A 16,269-nucleotide genomic window follows, 5' to 3' on the forward strand; every position below is an offset into this window, starting at 1 on the left:
ATAAACAGGTAAAATTAATAATACTTATAATTTAACCCAATATGTCCAAAATTATTGGGGCTACCAACCAAAATATTAATATTTAATCAAAATATTAATGATATAGTTTATGTTTTTATACTAAGTCTTCAACATCTGGTGTGTATTTTACCCTTACAGCACCTCACAACTAGAACTGGACACATTTCAAGTTCTCTGGATATACATGTAGCCATGGTTACTATATTGGACAGCACAGTTCTAGCCCAAAGACCAGAATTGTAGCTAAGCCCATTCTCCCTAAATCCTGTGTGTTCCACTTTGGGGCCCATACTTTTAACTACTTGTGTTCTGATGTATCATTTAGAGGCTTCTATTACGTTTTAATTGTATGTGTGTGTGTGTGTTTGTGATTTTTTTCTTCTCCAATTTGAAGCATATCCAAGTACTGTACCTATGACTTAACTGAAATAATAACTTTCTGGTGAGTTCTGCCCCTTTCCAATTTACTAGATTAAGTTGTAGCCTGGGTTAATAGATGCTTCCTCTTAACATATTCTTCTTGCCTATTCCTAGACAATTTAGAATGAAGAAAACTCAACTTTCCAGGTACCCCATTGTGGACTGAATAACATGGAGGCTGTACTTCCTCTAGTTTTCAATTTCTTTATCTGTAACAAGGGAAAATAACAGTGTCTCCATTGCAAGTTGTGAGGATTAATTAAGGTCATGCATGTACTATACAGTCCATAACCTGAACTATGGGTTCAGTAAATGCTATTCATCATTAATTGTAGTCTCCCTTTAACCTCAATAACTGAGGGGCTAAAAATGATTATGTGACCCAGGATGGGGGCTAGGCATGGAGTAGATTATAAGAATGATGAACACTCATATCAAGCCCTTTGAACTCTAACACCAGTATCTTATGTTTTAGATTTTTGTTTTAGCCACTTTGGGTTCTCTTTTTTTTTTTTTTTTTTTTTTGGTACTAAGTTCTGTATTAGTCAAGATAAAGTAGGTTATTCTGTGGCAAATAAATGAATAAACAAAATTGAAATCTCAGAGGTGTAATACAAAGTTTTAATTCTTATTCAAGTCATAGTCTGATGTGTCTCAGGTGGCCCTCTGTGGGGACGGCCCTCCAAATAGAGGCTCAGGGATCTAGTCCCTTTCCAGGTTGCTGCTGTACTGTCATCTTAACACCCAGCCTCCAAGATTTCCAAAACAGAGTGATACAAGGCACGGGTAATGAGCCAAGTGTATAAACAAGTCTGGAAATGGCACACATTATTACTGTTGATATTCCATTGACCAAAATATAATCAGAAAACAACCACATAGTCCCAAGTCTACCTCGATGCCCAGAGTGGGCACTAGGAAATAATTTGGAATACACATAACACTGTTTCTAGCACAGGTTGATATTTTGTGCATTTGGAGTACAGAATGCAATATTAAAGAAACATTTCCCCCAAGTGTCTGGGTGTGTATGGTGGCTTAGGTTGTGGATGGAATGGACTGAATCAAAGGCTTATAGAAGGAAAAAATGAAATACCTGGCTTTAATGTATATAACAATTAAAATTTGAAATCTAGGGGAAAATACTGATTTATCTTCATTTAATAATGTCTCATGCTCATTTAGTCTAGGATAGTTTTCAAATTCATCAAGTGCTTTTCCAATTTCTGTGAATTATCATACTGCATCTTCACAGCACCTTGTGACAGAGGTGGTACTTTTATCCCCATTTTACAGATGAGTATGAATTAAGTATTGGCAGCTTCAGTGACCGCCATCCAAGGTGTCAAGTGCCAAAAGCAGGACTCTACCCAGGTGCCACAGGGCTCCAGAACCCAGTCTCCCATCTAGGCTGGCACTGTTGCCAGTACAATGGTAGATGTTACCCCAGACCCTGGGTAAACACCAACCAAACAAGTTCATTGTGTTATAAGGCTTCACTTCAATCCTCAGACAGTTCTAGCTGCTCAGTTTAACTATCATGGATTGTTTCTTATTCTGCTCTAGGGACCACAGAAAAGACTAATCCTTCTTTTGTATTAACTCTTTTAATAGTTGGAGACAATTAGACCTGTTCATCAACCCTAATTGTTTAAAAATATTTTTTTCCAAACATTCCTCAATGCCGTTTGCAGATTTTACTGTCTCCATATCATATTCTAGTTTAACATCCCTTTTAAAACGTAAGACTCACAATTTAAAACAGTGTTGCACATGTGATCTGAGATGGCTCCCTCAAGCAAGAGTGATGCACCGCATGTCACATCCCGTTCTTCATCCCTCCTATGCCTGATGACTTTCTCTTCCTGCTGCACCTCACTCCTTGGACCTGTCCCACTTCCCTGAGGGCTTCATATATTGGGAACCATCTGAAAATTTAAAATAAACTCTGTAAATTTGTTTCTCTGTGCTAATCTTCAAACTCGAAACTTCTGAATAACTCAGTAGGCACTGATGTTTGTTCAGAAATATTTTACCAAATAGTTTTGACTGCATACTGCCCCATGAGTTCATAGAAAAGTATGAAATGGTAAAGGAAATCTTTATTTTACATTTTCAATTTTAATTTTATTTTACACTTACTATGTGCTAGGGTCTCTAATACAGAATGGATTAAAATGATAAACAAAACAATTGTGGTCTTTGCTTTCATGGTACTATGAGTATAATAAGAAAGACAGACATTGCTCAATAATATGCAAGTAAATATAAGAATATACTTATATATCACTGGTATTATCACACCAGTGATAAATGCTTTGAAAGAAAATACCAAGTACTTTGAGAAGGCAAAGAGACCTCTTCTAGACTGGAACTAATTTGAGGACATAGAGATTTGTGATCTGAGTTATCTAGGGTGGCTAGAACCCCCATGTCATGCTCTATCCATTATACAGTCAGCCTAGCTAAAGGAAACAAAAGATGCCTGTCCTAGAAAAGTTTCTCACACAATGGAATTTGCAGCACAAACATAATAGCAAACATATATATATATAAAATGAGTAAAACAACCCATGTTTACCCTTCAGAGACAGACAATCTGATAGTGATTATTTTAAAAAGAAACTCATGTGCTGAGAAAGCAGGGAAGTGTACAGTGGACTAGAAAGGAGAAGTAACATCATCTAAAGCATAATTTGGAAAATATTCCAGAAACCTGGGTCATTATTAGGATACTGAAGGAAGCAAAGGCAAGGTTTGAGCAAACAGAGAGAGATGATATTTGAAATGGACTGAATGATGGCGCACACAATGCCTTGAAGGCAGGAAACAGGAAGGATGACATGTCCTGACCTCAGTTCCCAGGAGCAATCACACATACAATACTTAGAGCAGGGTCTGTGTACTCATGAGAAACCGACGTGCCTTCTTCATCACAAGAACCCAAGTGTGATGGACTTGCTGAGGGTTAAGTACAATGTGGACCCCCCACCCCTCCACTTACATGCGTCCTCCTATGCTGCCTAGCTTAGACCTTTTGGGTCACAATGCTGCTGCTGCTAAGTCGCTTCAGTCGTGTCCGATTCTGTGCGACCCCATAGACGGCAGCCCACCAGGCTCTCCCGCCCCTGGGATTCTCCAGGCAAGAACACTGGAGTGGGTTGCCATTTCCTTCTCCAATGTGGGTCACAATAGCTTTGTGCAAATCAAAGTTCTGAAATATGGCTTTTGCCAATTAAAAAAAAAATAAGAGAAATGATTATCTGGTGTACTGTACTGTTTGCAAGAGAAGCTGGATTTATGTACCGCAAAAAGTACATTGGTTTTCTGCTTCTGGAAAGTCTTCCCTTGATTGAGCTTATGGCTTGGGGTATGTTAACATTCTGAAGACTTTAGGTGATTAACTGCATTAATGGAACTTGATACCCAGTCACTTGCTTAGTTGACAGCTTTTACAGAGCAAAATAGTAAATTTCAAATCTGCTCTTGTTTAACTCTTCTGGCTCTTTCCAAGGTCAGTGTTAATAAGTCCACACCTTGACTGGAACTGACAGCACGTAAGTCTTTTAAAGACTGATAGAAACCTCAGAAAGGTGTGCAATAGAGTTTGGCTTTAAAATAAGTTTGCTAAAAAGAGGGTATTTCCCATACTGAAATTACAGCCAAGCTTCATATTATTTTTAAAAGTCTAAGGGCAATTCAACTTAATATGACATTTTCAATGAGATGTACTTCTTGAGTACAAATATTTCTGTATTATAAAATTCTTTAGTGCTTCCTTTTCAGTCCTTCAGTATCTAGATGTATTTCTTTTCCCCTCAAATCCATTATTAGGCAGAATTTCTATCTTTTCTATCAAGGACATTTAAACAGAATGTAGATTTCAGGCTTATTTTGTCTATGACTCTAAAAATGCAAAGAGCTTCGTTTTAATATACTTGATTTTCTTTAGAGTCAACATTCCTTCTTGCATTTCAATGTGATGATGTAAATCAGTGCAGACACTCAGAGCTGTCTGCAGCTTCTGCTTTGGTCCCATATTATGCACCTCTTCCACATTCTGCATTGTTTATCCCAATCACTATTACACTAAGTGAATAAACATTGTTCTAGTTTACATGTAAAGCAGCTTCCGAATAGAAAAGATTCATGGCGATTCATGATAACACAGAAAACCATACAACTCCCATCAGACCTGTCATACCGTGGAGTTGTATTTTGTTCAGTTCTATGCAGGAAATTGAATACCCCTTCAACTGCATGTAGAACACAGTTCACACAGCATCATTTTAGAGACCAGCAGTCTTTCGAAGTCCAACAGAGTCTGTCCTCCAACTCTGGAAGAGAACCTTTTCTTTGAACACTGAAGGAAGTTGTTGGCTTTGGTTGGGGTCTGTGCAGCATCAAGAATGTGCACCTTTGAATCTGAGACTGCCACTCAGCACTGTGAGATGCTCAGGCTCTGGAAGGCTTCCGGGAGGAGCCGGCACGCTTCTCGTGGCTCATCTGCGATCTGAGATGCATGCTGTCTCCACAGCAGATGCTCATGGAGTGCAAGAGCGATGGACTCCTCTGCCTGCACTTAATTCACCTTTTCTCTTTGCCCTTCCTTCCACTGACCTCCTCCCAAGTCCCCCTTCCCTCCTCTTTGCTCCCCTCTCTGTCTTTATACCCTTACCCCTCTTTCCCCCCTCTTTTATGTAGAAACCTATAAAATAGAATGTTTGTACAAAGATTAGGTAATGCATTTCCATTGTGCTGCTGGGTGATGTGCTTTGTCAGGCCAATATTACTATGCAGTTCACAGAACCACAGATATATACTTTTTTCAGCTAGAGGAGAATTAGAGATAACCCTGTGAAGTGGTTTCCAAATTATATTTTAGCAGTGGAATCTTTGGTTTAAAGAAAATTCTACATGGGATCATAATATATAAAATTGATGAAAGTGAAGCTGCTCTTTGAAACAAAGAAGGAAGAAGGGCCCAGAGTCCCTCATCCTCAACCTCCTCCTTCCCTTCAAGAAACCCTGGTCTCCTTGGGAGGAAAACCTTGATCTTATGCTCTCTCTCCCCTATCTGAGGACCAGAAAGATCAAATGTTTTCTCCCAGGTAACATACCTTTTAAGTTACAAGGACAGAACCACAACCCAGCATTCTATATCTGGGAATCGTAGGTGATTTTGTTCTTATCTTAATAAAATGTGAATTCAGGTCTGAAGAAAACACAGCGTGACTTTGAGGGAGGGGTGGAATCGTTACATAACTCCAACAAACATTTACTTAGGATTTATACTGTGCTAGGCAGTGAGCAGGTGTTACAAATATAAAAAGAAAGATTCATTCCTTCAAGATGCTTTAAGTCCAGTAGGTAGAAAGATGCATAAAACAAAAGAAAACCATACCCTGGAGTTTGAGGAGAATAAAACACAGAAAGAACCTTCCATCTTCCTTGTGGGGTCATGGAAAGCTTGATAGAGGAGGTAGCATTTTAGCTGGAATATGGAAAGATAGGAGCTGACCAGGAAAGGGACATTCAGACAGTAGATCCAGCATGGCCCAGATGTGTGGAGAAATGAAACTCTGGCATCACCCAGAATTTTAGCCAGTAGCTTGGTGCGGCGTGCCATATGGGAGGCAGAATGGTGGGGCAGTGGGGTTGGAGAGGTCAAAAGGACCCAACATCTATTAACTTGGGAAAAACCGGAAAGAATTCAAGAATTCTGAGAAGGAAAATGACATACAAGTTAGAAAAATCATTTTACAACGAGGAGGATGCAAATTAGAGCAGTAACAGTGGAGGCGATGATGAACTAGAGAGTCCAAGGACTTAGCTATTAATATATCTTGGGATGATGGGGGAGGGTAAGAGAAGATAGGGCCAGGTTTCTACTTGGAACAGTTGGGCAGACGGTTGTCTGTCCTTGGACAGGAAATATAGAAGGGAGATCAGATTTTAGGCTCTGAGAAAAGAATGATTGGTTTTGAGTATACTGAGTCAGAGGAGAATATGTGGAGTCTTGATGAAAAAGTCTTGTGCTTAAGAAGAGAATCAGAGATTTTAAAAGAGGGTTGGGAGGAGGCCAGAGGATGCAATGCCAGCTTTTTATGTGGTAACGAAAACTTTGGATAAGATTTCTTTGAAAGACCACAAGGATGAAAAATACGAGAGAACAACAGAAGGAGCCCCTGAGGACTCCAAAGTCTAAGTGATGGGTATAGAATGAACATCTCACAATCAAGGTATCACCAGAGGCATAAGATAAGAGACAGAACTGCCATGGAAACCAACCCCAATAAAGAAAGAACCTGATCTCTGTTACATTCCACTGAGAAGCCAGTTCAGATGAGAACTGAACATCCATCACCTACTATGGCTACAAGAAGGCTGTTTGTGGTCTTTGCTGGCAGGTTAGTGGAGTGAAGGGAACAGAGGCTGAGCCTATTGCTAACTGAGGAAAGGGTGTAAAGTAAGAAGTGGAGGTATTCATTCTTGATTGGTATTTCAAAGAACTTGCCTATGAAGGGAAGGGGAAATACAGGCTTCTAGCTCAAAGAACATGGAAGGTAAAATGAAGGTTTTTCTTTTGCAATAAGAGAAACTTGAAAGAGACCAATGAAACTGGAAGGCTGAAGATCCAGGACAGAGGAAAATGGCAAAAGGAGCATAGCCCCAAAGATTCCTAAACGCTGGAGGTAGTAATGGTCTTGAACAGGAGGAAAATGGGTGCAAATTTAGATGTTTCCTAACAGTGAAGTTGATCTGAGCATGTTCTTCCCTGACTGCTAAATGCCAGAAGTGAGAGAGAAGGGGAACAGAGTTTGAAGACACAAGTTTGGAAGAATCCCTGAATGTAAAGGCTGAGGACAGGAAGTACATGGAGAAAGACACATATAAAACCTGTCCATTCATGTTGATGGATAACTGAGTTTAGAGACCCAAGTTTCTGGTTCCAGTCTAGTTTTAGGCAGATGCCCATTCTTAATCCTAGCCTTATGGGTTGGATGCAGCAACATTCTATCCAAATGTCAAGGGGACATGGAGCAGACAAGAAGGACAGTGTGCATTCTGAAAATTTTCAAAGTTGTTAAGACACTCAACTTCCCTCCAGAAGATATAACCATCTTCTCAGTTCCATCCTGACTTCCTGAGGATGTCAGAGACAAACTAACTTTCTTCTCTTCCTGCCAGCAGCATATTCTTCCTACTTTGCATTTCCTTTCAACTCCCCTTTCCAGTGTCATTAGGAGAACAACACGGGGCACCTCCTCTGTCTGCAGGCTGGCTGTGTCCACAGACGCCACCTGCAGGCCATCGGAGGGCAGATAACATTCTCTCCATTGGTGGAGGATGATATGGATACACCAGCACCAACACTCCCTACCTTGATATGATCAGTTAATGGCAATCTGTCTTTATAAAAGCCTCACTGAATTCAGGCGCTATTGCCTCCCAGAGTGTTCTCACCACTAGAATCGGTGTGGGTGTGTAGTGTGTGATGTGTGGTGTGTGTGTAGGGGTGGGGGGGATCAAATTAAGTCACTTCCCACCTACCTTTTTGCTATCAACTTGGAAATTATTAGTACAAATGATGGTTTGCCTAACAATAGCAATGCAATCAAAACAACTGCATCCATCTCAGTGAACCATGTCACGGGCTTGGGTATTCCACTGGCTGCTAATTAACAATGACACGCATTAATGGCCCCAGCCACAGGGTCAACACAGCAATCGTAGTGCTATACTGCAGGCAGAAATGATAGATATTAAACACTTTTCTCCAGCCCCAAGGAAGAAGGGGGGAAATAAACATCACCTGACAGCTGATATCCAATGGAAACAACTCTCTAAAGCAGCAGGCTTCCCCAAACCTAAGAGAAAGAGAAAGTACTGTATGAAAGTGACTTCCTGCTTCCAGATCTCTGAGCAATTTTATGCTGAAATTTAATAGAATGTGAAACTTAGTCCTGAACAAGGACTGAGGAAAAGAAATCACCACGCCGTGAAGTTCAGAGGCAGGTTGGCAGGGGCAGTATGGCACCCATCTTTTCTGCTAAAACCCTTCCTTTCAGCAGCTGTACAGAAGTGGGTTTTAAAGCCTTAAAAAAAAAAAAATCCCCCTTAGCCTTCCAGAGCATCCCAAGTGTATTCTTCAGGAGCCCCAGTAAAGGAGCCATGGGGTTACTTGGCCAACATGACCCAATAACTAATGTGTATGGTGCCCTCAGGCTTTGTACAGTTCCAAGCAGGCAGCAGGTGCCCATTAAATACTTGTCAGCTAAATGAATAAGCCGACTCCCAACTGTTAGCCACTTAGCCCTGACTAGCCTATCAGATTACCGTCTGTGCCTACCCTGAGCAGTGTCCAGAGAGGCAGTGAGAAGACACATTTGAGGTGGGGCTAGAGCAGAGGGGACATGGGATCAGGGAACAGCTGGGGAGGGAGGAGAGGAGGATTCTGGGTGATGGGCCTCGGGCACCTGCCAGGAGAAAAGATGACCTGATAAGGGGGTGATAGAAAGACTACAGAGTCTGTCTGGGAACTTCAGAAGGCACCTGGGGGCACCTCTCCCTTCTGGGGATGAACTTGAATTCCAGCCCCCTATTCAGATGCTGCTCTTCCCTTGCCTCTCCCCGCCAGTCTCCGAGGGAAGCAGACTGTGTTTGTTTGTTATGCACAGCACTGCAATACACAAACAGATTGACATAAATTTATGCCAGCCTTTCTTGTTTAAAAACATGAATTATTCAAGAAATATTACAATATTAATTAGAAATCATTAAAATACGAGTGTTGGGGGAGGGAGCAATGAGATGGTGCATTAGCAAAATCGCATTTAGCCCAAACATAAAATGTGCCAAAGCTGCTTAATCATTGTTTTGATAGTCAAAATACCATAACACCAGTTTCACAGAACAGGGAAGAGGAAGGCTCTTGGAAGCCTCTGCTTCCCATTATTATTGGCGAGATTAATTATTTATGGAGCTCCGGCAGTGTACTGGGTGCTCCAGGAGACACAAATAAGACGAGGTTTCTGCCCAAAGGGCAGAAGAGCGAAATCAGAGCAGCACAGAGTTCTGACACACACAGCCAGCCAGTGATTAATGATTGAGAGAACGAGGGGCTCTAACTTCTCAGTTTGCTCAATATTTTGAGTTTTCAGCCTTCAGAGGAATCACAAAGTGAATGCACTTACTAAGAATGCCACGGAAGAAGTAAGTTATCAGGAGCTCTAGAAATGAATAAAATATATGAATCTGGAAGGTCAATGTTTCATTTACAAACTTAGGTCTGGAGGATTCACTGGTGATGCTGATTATTTCATATTTGTTATGGGTCCACAAACCACAACTGTCGCACAAAATGCACACATGGCATAACTTCTGTAAATTTGAAACATTACAATACAGGTAAATGTGGATATCATATATATGAGTATGACACTGGCACTGACATGTGGTAATCATTTAAAAGAGGGACTTCAGCGTGATTGATGTAACAGCGCATGTGAAAGAAAAAACCAGGAAACACAATGAGTCAGTTCATCTCAGTCTAAGAGGGGCTATTTTGACAGCTGAATTAACTATTTCATGGTAGGGTATCATTCAGAGTCTGCTGCAATGGAACACCAATAGAATCCTCGTGACTTTAATGGATTACAAGCGCTTTCACTCAGCACCAAAAGATGTTGAAATCGATCAGCAAGTGATTATCACACCCTGCAGGATATGGACAGGAAAGAGTGAAAGCAGAGTTGCAGAGAGCCAGAATTGGAAACTAGTTCATCCTCTTGCCCCATTTAGCTTAGTCTATGCCCAGCAAGGGACCGCGGTCACGCCCAAACACCATCAGCACGGATTGTCACAGGGCACAGTGGGAGAAGCCACGGAATCTTTCAGGAACACTGAAATTGACATGACCTCGGAAAAAGCCAAGGACATACAGGCCAGGCTGTTTCTCTCTCACTTAGAACGTGAGTCCGTTCTGTTGTATGATTAAAAGTTCCTGGTCTAGAGCTACTTGATAATGGGGGACTTTGTCTTATTTCCTTCCAATTCCGGGTCAGTGTCCACATATTAAGATGAAGACATGGAAGGTAGGGCTTGAAGCTAGCCTGCCTAGAGTAGGGAGTCAGGAAATCAAATGGGTGTAAACAGAAACATACAGTAGCTGGAGGAGGAATGAATCCAGAAACAAGAGGCAGACAAGCAAAGGAAAGACAAACCTAGAAAAGCCAGTCTCAAATTCAAGCTAGGAATGTAGATGCCCTAGTGGATCAGAGTCTTAGGAAGGGTAATAGTCACAAAGGAAGAGATGACTGAATTCTCCGGGGCCTGCTTCAAATGGCTTTTTGTTCCTTTTCCCAATTCTCTTGAGTGTTTCGTCTCACAGAGAGCCTCTGGTTGATGAGGGAGCCTCTGACAGCCTGCATTGGCCCCAGTATGCTCAGTAAATATTTGTGGGGTGAATGACTCAATGATTTTAATTTCAGTTCAAGTCCATCTAGAGACCAGCAGATGTTCAGGGAATCTAAATTAATGTACTTCCCACTACACATATATAAATTAACTGATATTACTAACAGGAGCGGAGACAGAGGTTGGAACGAATGTGACTGTTTATAAAAATCAAAGCTAAGTGAGTCAGTTATAGAACCTTGGAAGTTGGGTAGTTTTCCAAACTCATTAGGCAGCCTGCAAACAATAATTGGCTTGTAGCACTTGCACTGGTTCATTCTTGCACACTGCTCAGTATTGCCATCTAGTCCTTCTGGTACTGATCCTTTTTACCTTGTGCATCTGAATCCTCTGTCTCCACTTTGCTAAGCCAAGATAATATGTCTTCAGTCACTCTTACATTCAGGTACAAATATATATTAACTAACTCTCTCGACACACACACACACACACACTCACACATACACACTCCACATTCACACAAATTGGGAAACTAGTATATTAACTTTTTCATTAGACTTTTTTTTTTTTTTTTTAGGAATGTTTCTTTTAACTTCTGGGAGTGGAAATAGGAGTTATTTTTAAGGCTGCAATAATAGGCTGTAATAACAAGCCAGAAAAAACAACCAGCAGACTAAAATAAAGGTACAAATTCATTTGGAAGAAAATACAAGTGTAATGAGATACTTGACCCCACAAACATGGCCTCAATCGCTGATCAAAAGCATTGTGCTTTCCAAACAATCAGGATGCAGTTTAATATAGTAGCAACTGCCCAGGTTACAAGATCAACTTGTCACAGTTTGAATTTTCTGGAGTTCATGTTTACAAGCTCTGAGTATCTCTGCAGCACAAAAAGCTCAAGAAAGCGTACCTCACTTGAAGAGAGGAACATACCAAATGCTTCTGGACTGATTTATTAACTGATGGGCATCAAGATGGAGTTCGTGTTATTCTTCTAAGACTCTGTTTCCGCAATTAAAGCCAAGCTCAGAACAGAAGTGGTAACAAAGATAACACAGTCCAGTTCACATCCTGGATTAAAACTCCTGTTTCCTACATGGCACCTCCCAAAGGGGAAATTTTAAGATAAGCAGAAATATGCATACAATGCAACCACATGCACATACAAGTACAGCACCATGATTTTTATGACTACCTCTTATAGGTTAGGTATTACCTGTGCGCCAGGCTGATTCATTAAAAACCTTGGGGACCTGATAGGATCTTCTGGAAAAAGGAAACACCCCAAGGTACCATAGCTGTTAGTTGAATAGGGGTCTGCTTATCTGGACCCGAGACTCTTCCAAGTGACCATCATGGTGTGCTTCTGGAAAATCCCATGGTGTTCTCAGGACCCCAGAGATCCCAGAGCAAAAAGAAGAAGGAGGGCTGCTGTCTACTGGCCAGAAGGTCCATCTGGAGCTACATAACTTTGACTATTCTTATTCAAAAACTCAGCAGAACTCAGGATATCTGCACCTTGCCTGTTGCAAATGCTCTCACATTAGCACTCAGTTTCAGTCATTCTGACCTCCATGAAAACTTTCAGTGTCCGATATATGTCTGGAGAACAACACTGTAAGGACTGCCCATCACTCTTCCCAAGATATCCCTCTACTCCCCTATATTCTTCTCAATACACAGACTTCTAAATGCTAAGAATCTGGCTAAGGCTAATTAGACTTAGTGTATAACCTAACACTTTGGATTTCCCAGGTGGCGCAAGTGGTAAAGAATCCTTCTGCCAATGCAGGAGATGCAAGAGATGTTGAGTTCAGTCCCTGGGTCAGGAAGACACCCTGGAGAAGGGAACGGCAACCCACTCCACTATTCTTGCCTGGGAAATCCAATGGATGGAGGAGCCTGGTGGGTCCCAATTCATGGGGTCACAAGGAGTCAGACATGACTGAGCACACACACGCTATACCACAAATACTGACACAGTCAAAAGCAGTCACAATACCTGTATTCAGGTAAGTGTGTCAAAGCTGCAGGAAGAGACAGTTCTTCCCATCCCATCATCATATAAGAATACACTCCATAGCAACCTACCCACAGATGTCTTGTCACAATAAATTCTTCCCTTTGGAAGCCTAGCATGATGGCAACCCCTCTAACCCTCTGGATAAAGATTGAGATACTCTATAGGTCACACTGGTACCACAAAATAAGGTAGAATTTACTGCAGCGGGAAGAAAATAGCCAGAGGTCTCAGAATGAAACCCTCATCCCAGTGTTCTTACTACTTGTTTTAAAAACTGAAAGCCTCAGGAAATCTGCATCTTGCCCATTGCAAAGGCTCACATAGAATACGATTGTGCTAACCCTGGTGCTAAGTTTGGGTGTCATCTGTGCACAAACGTGCAAAGGCTGCATGGAGTCCTGACCCCTCCATACTGGAAAGCTACACCTCCCTAAAATTAAAGCCCGGAAACCAGAGCAGAGGAGACAAGTAAATATCCCCTTTCCACATGGCACCTCCCGCCTAATGGGAATCGTAGTTAATGATCTGAATCAAAAGCGAAGTCTTGTTTTATGGAATGCTCACTCTTTGTTAAGCAAAGCTGTTTGGGCGAAGGACCATTCTATTGATTTAAAAATTGATTTCTTTTTCCCCCCTTCATATAACTAAAACATGGCTCACAAATCACAGCTCTTTTATTCTTCTGGCTGCAACCTAGCCTGAATCTCTCCCAACCTACTCACCGAGGGATGTCTGACAGAGGAAGTGGGAACATTTGGACAGAGATTGTTCAAGATTCTATTAAAGGTTTCAAGTGGCTTCCTTTGAACATTTGGTAATTTATATTTCGAGTCCCTTGGTGTAATTATTGTAATTATCATTAATCATCAACTTCCAGACCCAATCGAAATACAGAACATTGGAAAGGTCAAAGCAATGGAGAATTCTACTATCCTTCACAGAAGATATGAGGCATTAACATTCTGAGGCTCCACTTGTGTGACAAAGATTGTAATGAAAACAGAAAATAGCACAAGATTAATGTTCTCATGATAAGAATCATCATAAGGAAAAGAGAAAGTGGAGAAAATTTAACCCACTCCTGTCACAGAGGCACAGTGATGAGCTGGGCTGAGGGTAAAGGGCCGACCGTGGCAGCCTGGTCTGACCTCGCTCAAGATGACTGTGTCTTTCTTCTCTCGTGGAGTAACAAAGACAGGAATCTAAGGAGCACGGTGGGTCATGGTTTGGATAATTCAGTGAACTCCTGGTTGTCTGTCTCCTTCCCTCGATAACAATCTCCAGCTCAAATCACTCACTCAACCTTCAGACCCACATCACAACTGTCTACTAGAAATCTACCTGCATATCCCAATCAGGACTCATCACCTCTTCCCTGAATGGAATCCATCTCGTGCACAAAATATGGCAGTGCAGCAACCCCAAATTCTGGAGGCATTCACACCTGTATTCAAGTCCCAATATGGCCACCTATTTGTGTGATTCTGGAAAAGAAACTTGCCTTTTCCATGCCATTTTCCCATTTGTAAAACATGCTTAATAGTACCTACGCCAAAGTGTTATTTTAAAGATAAAGTGAGGCAATATACATAAACTGCTTAGCTCTTAGGAAGTGCTCAATAAATGTCAGCTTTTTTTTTTTTTTCCACAATACAATCCCTCTATTATTACAAAGTCCATCCAGTTACTTAAACAGAAAAAATAAACCTGGTAATTGTATATTTCTTCATCTCTGTCACCTTTACATAAGCAGAATAGGACCATATTCTTTCAGCGATAACCCCCTAACCTTCCTCAGTTCTTTCCTTTTAATTTTCATTGCTTCTGCCTTAATTCAGACCCTTAGTACTTTTCCCTGTATGAATTTAATGATCATATTCTTGCCTCTAGTCTTGTCCCATTCTAAACCATCAGCTACACTGGAGCCAAAATTCTCTTTGAAAGCATAAATGTCACCATGCCCTTCTATGGCTTCAATTTCATCAGTGGCTTTCCAGCCCACCTCCTATAGCTCAGATTGCATAGACAGACATATAAGGCTTCCCGTGGCCCAGCCCTACACTTTCTTCTTCCCATCCTCACTCCTTTTCAGCACTTCCACATCCCCATACTCCAGACATATCCAATTTCCTTCAATCCAGCATAGTTCTCCGTTTTTCTTGCCTCCCACCCTTTCAGTGCTGGTCCCTCTACCTGAAATCAACATCCTTCTCTATCTGGTCAAGCCTCCTCATCCTTAAGTGACTCAGCACAGGCATCACCGCTTCTCAGGCTCTTACAAGCTTCCCCTAAGCCCTCTTCTCCCTCAGGTAGCTTTAAATATTCCACATAAATGGAATGCTCCTCCTTAAAATGCTCCTCTCTCAATATTTATGTTGTGTTTTGTTGTATGTAGGTCCCCATCCCCCATCAGGCCATGAACTGGAAAACAGACACTGTTCTCTCAACTCTGTGAACCTAGTTCTTAGGTTTGTCTCTAATACATAGGCGAAGCCTTGAATAAATTCACACATCCTGCTTATCTCTCTTGCTATCTACTATTATAAATGAGATGGGAAGTGAAGTAAAAGCTAAGTACTTCCTCTTTGTTTCTTGTTCACCATTTAGATGGAAAATGAGTTGAAAAAACAAAATGAAACACTAAATGGAAAATAAATACTGTGGATTATCTATGCAGTTCCTAGATCATTCAGGGTTTTTTTTTTTTTTGCATTGTTTTTAAAAGACAATGTAGGGCCTGCTGAAATACACCAGCAGGCTAAAGATAACTGTGGAAATTTGCTGACATTTTCCACCTTAAATTGTCCCTGTATAATAGAAAAAGGAATGAGAGACATTATGAAGAAGAAAATTTTTAAAGCTCACTCTTTAAGGGAGCAAGGGTACAAGAGCATTGTACTATACAGCTAGTTTTCTGTAAGTCCATTAAAGGAACCAGGAAAGAAAACCATAAAGAACAGTAATTCCACTTGGTAACACAAAGGTGCAGAAGCCAACGAAGTCCATTTTAGTGGCCTGCAGAAGGTGTGCTAAATTTGTCTTTTTTTTTTTTTGCCAGAGGCAAACAGCCGCCATGAGAGTGGTAAATGCTGTAGCTGAGTCCCTCTCTCCTACCACTGTGAGAAGACAGATTTCTCAGTAAGAGAGTGGCGGCTAGATTCCATATGGAAGGTTCAAGCAGGTTCCCTGGACAAGAGACCACAGGAGCTGTGCCAATGGATGGTCTCTGGGGTGGGGCTGACCCGAATGACTGTTTACTGCTGGAGGCAGTGACACTGGAGAAAAACTAGAAAAAGAAAAAAGAAAAAAAGCAAAGTTTGTAGCTGGAAAGACAGTACTGAGGCCCGAGGGAGGGAAAAAGGTCAGAAATGGAAAGTAATAAC

The 16,269-nt window shown here is 41.3% G+C and overlaps 1 long non-coding RNA gene across 5 annotated transcripts in view; it reads right to left on the minus strand.

Moving 5' to 3' along the window:
- The window catches only part of LOC147349349 (uncharacterized), a 368,020-nt gene that overhangs the window by 24,417 nt on the left and 327,334 nt on the right, over window positions 1–16,269 (minus strand). For 2 of the 5 annotated variants that reach the window (XR_015150419.1, XR_015150420.1), the window contains one exon: window positions 2,195–2,369. The exons of 2 other annotated variants lie outside the window; for them this stretch is intronic. This is a non-coding gene — a long non-coding RNA (uncharacterized LOC147349349). Of the gene's footprint in view, window positions 1–2,194; window positions 2,370–8,257; window positions 8,315–16,269 lie in introns of those variants that run through there. One more of the 5 variants, XR_015150423.1, reaches the window with a different exon arrangement.

Source organism: Bos grunniens, chromosome 21 (assembly GCF_055505025.1).
Source record: "Bos grunniens cultivar Pamir isolate PY7600 chromosome 21, Bosgru_T2T1.0, whole genome shotgun sequence".
Lineage (NCBI taxonomy): Eukaryota > Metazoa > Chordata > Mammalia > Artiodactyla > Bovidae > Bos > Bos grunniens.